The sequence below is a fragment of the Moschus berezovskii genome, chromosome 17 (genome assembly GCF_049115385.1).
Source record: "Moschus berezovskii isolate FMDL1 chromosome 17, NW_MosBer_1.0, whole genome shotgun sequence".
In the NCBI taxonomy this organism is placed as follows: domain Eukaryota; kingdom Metazoa; phylum Chordata; class Mammalia; order Artiodactyla; family Moschidae; genus Moschus; species Moschus berezovskii.
Window position 1 is genome coordinate 7,444,408 of NC_142476.1, and position 7,204 is coordinate 7,451,611.

Sequence of the window (7,204 nt, forward strand, 5' to 3'; positions counted from 1 at the left end):
ATGTATCAAAAAGTAGGAAATCCTTGAGGATAAATCAAGAACAAAAGATGTAGAAGGGGACCAAACTTCCCGTGCCTGCAGAGAGCCGGAGCCCCATGGTACAGATAGGGTCTGAGAGGAGTGTGGCTGCCAACAGAGGGTCCTGGGCGGACGCACGGCCCACGCAGCCGTGGTGAAGATCCGCTTCCAACCCGTGGTGGCCCTCATCAAGGCCGGCAAGACTGACAAGGCTTTGGCCTTGGTCTCCGTCCGGGTGCCCGCCCCGGGCACTGATATTCAGCTCACCCTGTCTGGGGAGAAGCCCTTGGGAGGAGGGCCCCCTCACCATCCCTACAAGACGCGGGGACTCTGTCCATGGGCAAGGACCTGCCACTCGCCTCCGTCCACATCTACAGATCCTTCTTTCTCATTCAGCTGGCCCGAGACAATTTCTTCCACTGTGGGGTCTTCTAGGAGGCCTCCCTGTCCTCCCGGGTCCGCACTCGCAAGGAGCTGGAGGAGGACGGAAGATGAAACTGGAGGAGAGGAACCGCGAGGGCATCAACGTGCTCGTGCCCTGGTTTGGGGATATCCTCCACGATTCCAGCAGGGGCTCACTGTCTATCACGACTTCTCCCTGGACAGGAGCCACTTCATTGTTCAACACCATCAACCTGCTGCCCCTTCGCAACTCCCTGGTGAGGACGTGCAGAGGGGCATCCACCTCCCCCAGAAACACGTCACCCCGGAGGAGACGGTGGTCATGGAGCACGTCAGCGACAAGAGGCCCCGGCCTCCTTCGCCTCCACCTGTTTGCAGCAGGAAGGACACCTACCGGCGGTGGCGCCGGGTCACCCGGAAGCGGAAGTACAGACGAGGGGCCAACAACGGAAATGGCTACCCGCCATGTTGAGAGCTCTTGGGTGCGGGGACGCCAGGGTGAGGGTGGTGTGAAACCCGCCCTGGACGTCCCGGCCCTTTCTGATTTTCTATGGAGGCCGCTCCCTGGCTCTCCTTCCCCTCACTTAGCTCTTGCTTTGGACACCTTTCCCTAGATGGGACGTGTGTCCCCATTTCTCTCCAGCCCTGCTCACCTCCCTGTACCACAGCTGTGGCGTCTCAAGGCCACCATCTCTGCCAACCTCTCAGGCCTGGGGGGCGGGTGGGGCGCCACAAGATGGTTTCTGTGACCCTCATCTTGAGGTCAGATGACTGGGGTCCTGACTGGCAGCCAAAGGAGAAGGACTGGCAGGAAGGACCAGGCCTGGCCGGGTTTTGGGGTGGGGAGAAGGGAGTGGGTTCAGGGATGTCTGCAGAGCTGGGAGAGTCCTGAAAGGCTCCTTGCCAAACACACTTCCTCACCAGTGCTGACTCCCGGGCCTAAGCTGAGGATGGAGGGACTGTGCCCCGCACACCCAGTGCAGGGTGCCTGGGATGGATCACTGGATCTCACATACTACAAGGAAGATTGAAGATTCCCTGTGCCACAACTAACAGACCTGGCACAAGCAAATAAAGAAATATTTAGATATTTTAAAATAATAAATAATGGAGAGATACACCATTGGGTCTTGCTAATTATTAAGATGCTAATTCTCCCCAAATTGATCTATATATTCAATGCAATCAGTATAAAAATTTCAGTAGCCTTTTTTAAAGGTAGAAACTGACAAGTTCATTTTAAAATTCATATTAAAATACAGCAAGCTTAATCAAAATAACTGAAAAAGAACAAAATTGTAGGATTAATATTATTAGATTTGGAGATATATAAAGCCATGGCAGTCAAGAGAGTGTGGTTCTGTGTAAAAATAGATGAGTAGACTGGAAAGTCCAGAAAAAGACCTACACATCTGATTTTCAACAACAGTGCAGAGGCAATTTAGTGGAGATAGAATAATCTTTCAAGAAATGGTGGTAAAATAATTGGATATTGTTTAGAAAAAAATCAACTTGGGCCTATATACTCAAAGGATCATCAATCTAAATGTACAATCTACAATTATAAAACTTCTCAAAGAAAACCTGAGGGAAAAACCTTCATAACTTTGAGTTAGCTAAAGGTTTCCTAGATACAAAACCAAAAGCAGAATCCATAAAAAGCCAAATTGGCAGGTTAGACTTCATTAAAGTTAAACATTTCTGCCCTTTAAAAGATGCCTAAGAAAATGAAAAGACAGTCCTTAGTCTGGGGGTAAATATTTGCAAATCCCTGTATATAATAAAGAATGTGTGACCAAAAAATATAGAGAATACTCAAAACTCAATTATAAGGAAGCAACCCAATTAAAAACTGAGCACAAAATTTGAACAGACACAAAAGAAGATAAATATATGTAAAAAAGAAGCACATGAAGAGATGCTTAACATTGTCTTTCATTAAGTAAATACAAATTAAAATCAAAGTGAGATACCACATCATACTTATTAGAACGGTTAAAAAAAATTGACTGTATCAGGTGCTAGGGGAAGGTGTGGAGAAACTGAAGCTCATATGGGCTGTTGGGAATTTAAAACGATACAACCACTTTGAAAATAGTTTGGCAGTTTCCCAAAAACTGAAGAAACAGCTGCCATATGACCCAGTTATTCCATTCCTAGGTATTTATCCAAGAGAAAAGAAAACATATGTTCATGAAAAGACTTGCACATAAACGTTTTATGAAAGGTTTATTTTTATTAGCCCCAAATTTGAAACAACTAAATGTCTACCAACAAGTGAATGGTTAAACTATGATGAATATGTTCATTATCTTGGTGATGATTTCCAGTTGTATACATATGCCAAAACTTATCAAATTGTACATTTTAAATATGTGCAGTTTATTGCATGCCAATTGTGTATCAGTAAAATTCTTCAAAAACAGTTCGATTCGAGGTAATTTCTTTTTCTAGGCCTTGTGGAGATTGCTGTTGTTGCTGTTTAGTCACTAAGTCACTAAGTCCCCCATGGACTGTATGTAGCCCACCAGGCTCCTCTGTCCATGGAATTTCCCAGGCGAAATACTGGAGTGGGTTGCCATTTCCTTCTCCAGGGGATCGTCCCAGATCAGGGACTGAACGTTGGCAGGAGGATTCATTACCACTGAAATACCAGGGAAGCTTTTGTGCAGGTTAGAGGCATTTAAAGAGAGTCACATTGTAAGGACAAGTCATTGCCAGCAATATAAGACTTAATGACAAGGAAAGACCTCCATGTAGAAAGATGAGGGAAGGCTTTCTGAAGGAGGGATCCTTGAGTTAGACTGTGAAGGATTAGTGGGGATGTCAACAAGTAGCCTAAAAAGACAAAGGACCTTGAAGTCCTACTACCCCAGGGAAGTGGTTCTGCCTGTGCTAATATCAATATTCTGTCACACGTATAGCATATACCAGTTCAAAACACTCTTATTTAATGTACGTTATTTACTTATTTATGTCCTACTTTCTATCTAAGTGATCGAGAGTGACTTATGAGAATACATGTAATACAACAAGATTTAAGGAAACTAAATGAAACAGAACACAGATAATGCAACGATGCTGAGCTAAGATTATTCCGCAAAGGTCATGTCATAAGGTTCTGAGTCATAACTTGCTGCTGCTGCGTCGCTTCAGTCGTGTCCGACTCTGTGCGACCCCAGAGACGGCAGCCCACCAGGCTCCCCCGTCCCTGGGATTCTCCAGGCAAGAACACTGGAGTGGGCTGCCATTTCCTTCTCCAATGTGTGAAAGTGAAAAGTGAAAGTGAAGTCGCTCAGTCGTGTCCGACCCTCAGCGACCCCATGGACTGCAGCCTTCCAGGCTCCTCCAGCCATGGGATTTTCCAGGCAAGAGTACTAGAGTGGGTTGCCATTGCCTTCTCCCATAACTTGTTAGAAGTGTCAAAATTCAGTTCTGAGCTTTACCAAGGCTGGAACAAAGTAGGAAACATGATTACTACAAAATTCACTAAGCACTTTGCCTGGGTTATCTTTTTTGATCTTCAGAGACATGCCTAGTAGGTGTGTCTCTCCTGCCAGTGGCAGAAGAGGGTGGTTTTTCTGAAGCTGTTGGGGAGCTGGTGAATATTCAGAAGAATCTTTCTCTTTGTTTTGCCTGAAGGAGAAAATTGCTACTGGCTTTTAGATGTGTGGCTTCCCTTGTAGCTCAGTGGGTAAAGAGTCTGCCTGCAGTGCAGGAGACCTGGGTTCGATCCCTAGGGTTGGGAAGATCCCCCGGAGAAGGAAATGGCAACCCACTACAGTATCTTTGCCTGGAAAATCTCATGGACAGAGGAACCTGGTGGGCTGCAGTCCATGGGGTCGCAAAGAGTTGGGCACAACTGAATGACTAACACAATGAGAAGAATTCAAGAAAAGTTGCAAAAATCAGGAAATTACCCCCCTCCCCCAACTGAAGGTTTTGAAGAGATGACAAGACAGGCAAAATTCCAGGGCCAGGATTTGGGAGAGGGAGACCCAGTGACGCGAGCTCAGCACTGGGGCCTGCTTTTCCCTGGTGGTGGCGGTGGTTCCGTCGCTCAGTCGTGTCCGACTCTTGTGACCCCATGGACTGTAGCCCACCAGGCTCCTCCGTCCATGGGATTCTCCAGGCAAGAGTACTGGAGTGGGTTGCCATTTCCTTCTCCAAGGGATCTTCCCGACCCAGGAATAGAACCCAGGTCTCCTGTACTGCGAGCAGATTCTTCACCAACTGAGCTGTAAGGGAAGCCGTTTCCTTGATGCAGGTCATCTAACTTTGGAAAAGTTGATGAGGCACAAACGGACCTATTTGCAAAGCGGAAACAGAGATAGAGGCGTAGAGAACAAACGTGTGGACACCAAGTGGGGAGATGGGTGGGACGAACCGGGAGACTGGGACCGACACATACACACTGCTGTGTGTGAAACAGGTAACCAAGAGAACCTCCCGTACAGCACAGAGCTCTCCTCAATGCTCTGTGGTGGCTGATTCACTGTGCTGTACAGCAGAGACTAACGCAACATTGTGAAGCAGCTAAACTTCAATTATTAAAAAAGTTGATGGAAGATTGGGAGACAGATGTGCTCAATTCGCCACAGATTTACAAGATGGGGGGAACAGCAGTGCATGCTCCTAGTCTGCTGATGAAGGAGGGCTCCTGGGGGCTCCTGGCCAAGCTTCCCGCTGAGACCCCCCGAGTGCTACCCTCTAGGTGTCATGGTAACCCATGGTAATCCCTTAACAGGGACAGAAAATCAACTTTGAATCACCTCATTCTATGATTGGATTAAGTTAATGTGGAATTGCCAGTCCCCTTCCAGAAGCAAATATAAATACTCCTGAGAGGATGCAAATATCCTGAACTTCAAATTATCTTTATAACATTTCAAATATAATGTCTGGAAACACTCAGAATAGGTAAAACCACAGGGACAGAAAAAACATCTGTTTCTAGGGACTAAGGGGGAGTGGAGTAGGGTGTGTTGCCAGTGGGTATGAGGTTTCTTTTTGGGGTAATGAAAAAGTTTAGTAATTAGATAATGGTGCCAGTTACATAATTCTGTGAATATACTAAAACCCACTGGATTTTACATTTTAAGAAGGTGAATTATATTTCAGTAAAGCTATTTGCTTGAAAATGAAGATGAAATAAAAACATTTCAGATCAACAAACTTTGCCCAAAAGTAGAAATAGCTATAAAATAGTGATTTTAGTACAAAAGGATAGGGCTGGTTAGGAAATGATTTGGTTCTCATTACTTTCACTACACCATCAATCAAAAAAGAGCCCATTCAATGAATTCTGGTCCTGAAGCTTTTGTATCATATTCTCGTATGACTTCTCTTGGGGCTGGACTATTGTTTTTTAAGTTTTCTAAATTTTTTCCTTTTTATTGACGTATAATTGAGATATACTATCCTAATAGATTCAGGTGTATGACAGTGATTCAGGTTTCATACACATCACAAAATGATCCCCACAGTAAGCATGGTCACGTTCTGTCACCATATGAATGTATTACAATATCGGTGATTATAGTCCCTCTTCTGTACATTACATCCCCATGACAGTAATATTTTATAACTTGAAGTTTGTACCTCATAATCCCCTTCATCTAGTCCTTTCATCCTTCTACTATCATTTCAAAACAGCTTCACAGATTCCATAAACAGACTGATAAAAACTGGGGATTGACCGTAGTATATTGTGGTATATTCTACTGTTTCCATATCGGGTACTCTTAGGAACACTGGAAAGATTTTTCCTAAACAGAAGTTACTAAAGTTACAGAGTAAAAATTGTTTGTAGCCATATCAGGCTCTTTTCAATAATAAAAAAGCATTGTGTGCCATGGTAATATATAAAAATAATATTAGTAATGTTTTAATAATAGTTAACTCTTTCTCTTGCTTCCTGATGGGTCAGGCTGACTTCTATGTGCTTTGCATGTATTTTTCTCATTGAATCCTCACAAATACCTATGAGATGATTTGTATTGTTATTCTTACTCTACTGATGAGGGAACTGAAGCATATAAGAATCAAGTAACTCACCCATGATCACACAGCTACCAAGTCTCAGAGCCAAGGGTCCACAGGAAGTGTGACTTCCCAGCTGCATGCTTTCCCCCCGCACAGCACTGCCTCTGGTGCATCCGGCGTGGAGTCAGAGACCGGGGGGTCCAGTCTCGGTAGCTCCATTTTCTAACTCTGTGAGCTTAGGCAAATCACCGTTTAGTGTCGTTTTCCTCTTTGCCTTGGTTTCCCAGTTGTTAAAAGGGAGATAATGATGTATGCTCTATTTCATAGGGCTTTTGTGAATATCAAATTGTGGAAGTATTTAGTAAAGTACTATGCCATATGCTGGCTTATTGGACTAGCACTGAGACCTAACCATTACCAGCCCCTCTCCCACCCCTAAGAAATGATGAGTTCCAGGCCCTTGATACTGAAGCTGCTCAGATCAACCACTCTTGAGTTATGTGGGCATCCTAGAGCCAAGAAAGTCTCTGGGTGTAAATTGGAAAAGTTGCTCCACTGAACTCTGTAATACTTTGGACTCAGACACCTTATTAGGGGTGAATGTGACCTTGCAACATTTTTTGACTGGAGTGAATTGGCACTGAAAATCTGGTGAGGAAAGTCCCATTCTCACTGTCCCTGGGGCAGCACTTGAAGCTTGCTGTCATTGGCTCAGCCAGCCCTGATGGCATGGATGGTTCATGGACAAAGCTATGAGATACATCCCTTTAGAACGTCTCAAAATACACTAGAGAGTGGA

The 7,204-nt window shown here is 44.7% G+C and overlaps 1 pseudogene; it reads left to right on the forward strand.

The window, feature by feature from the left end:
- Positions 1–892, forward strand: LOC148775046 (integral membrane protein 2C-like; annotated as a pseudogene).
- Positions 893–7,204: the final 6,312 nt, after the last annotated feature.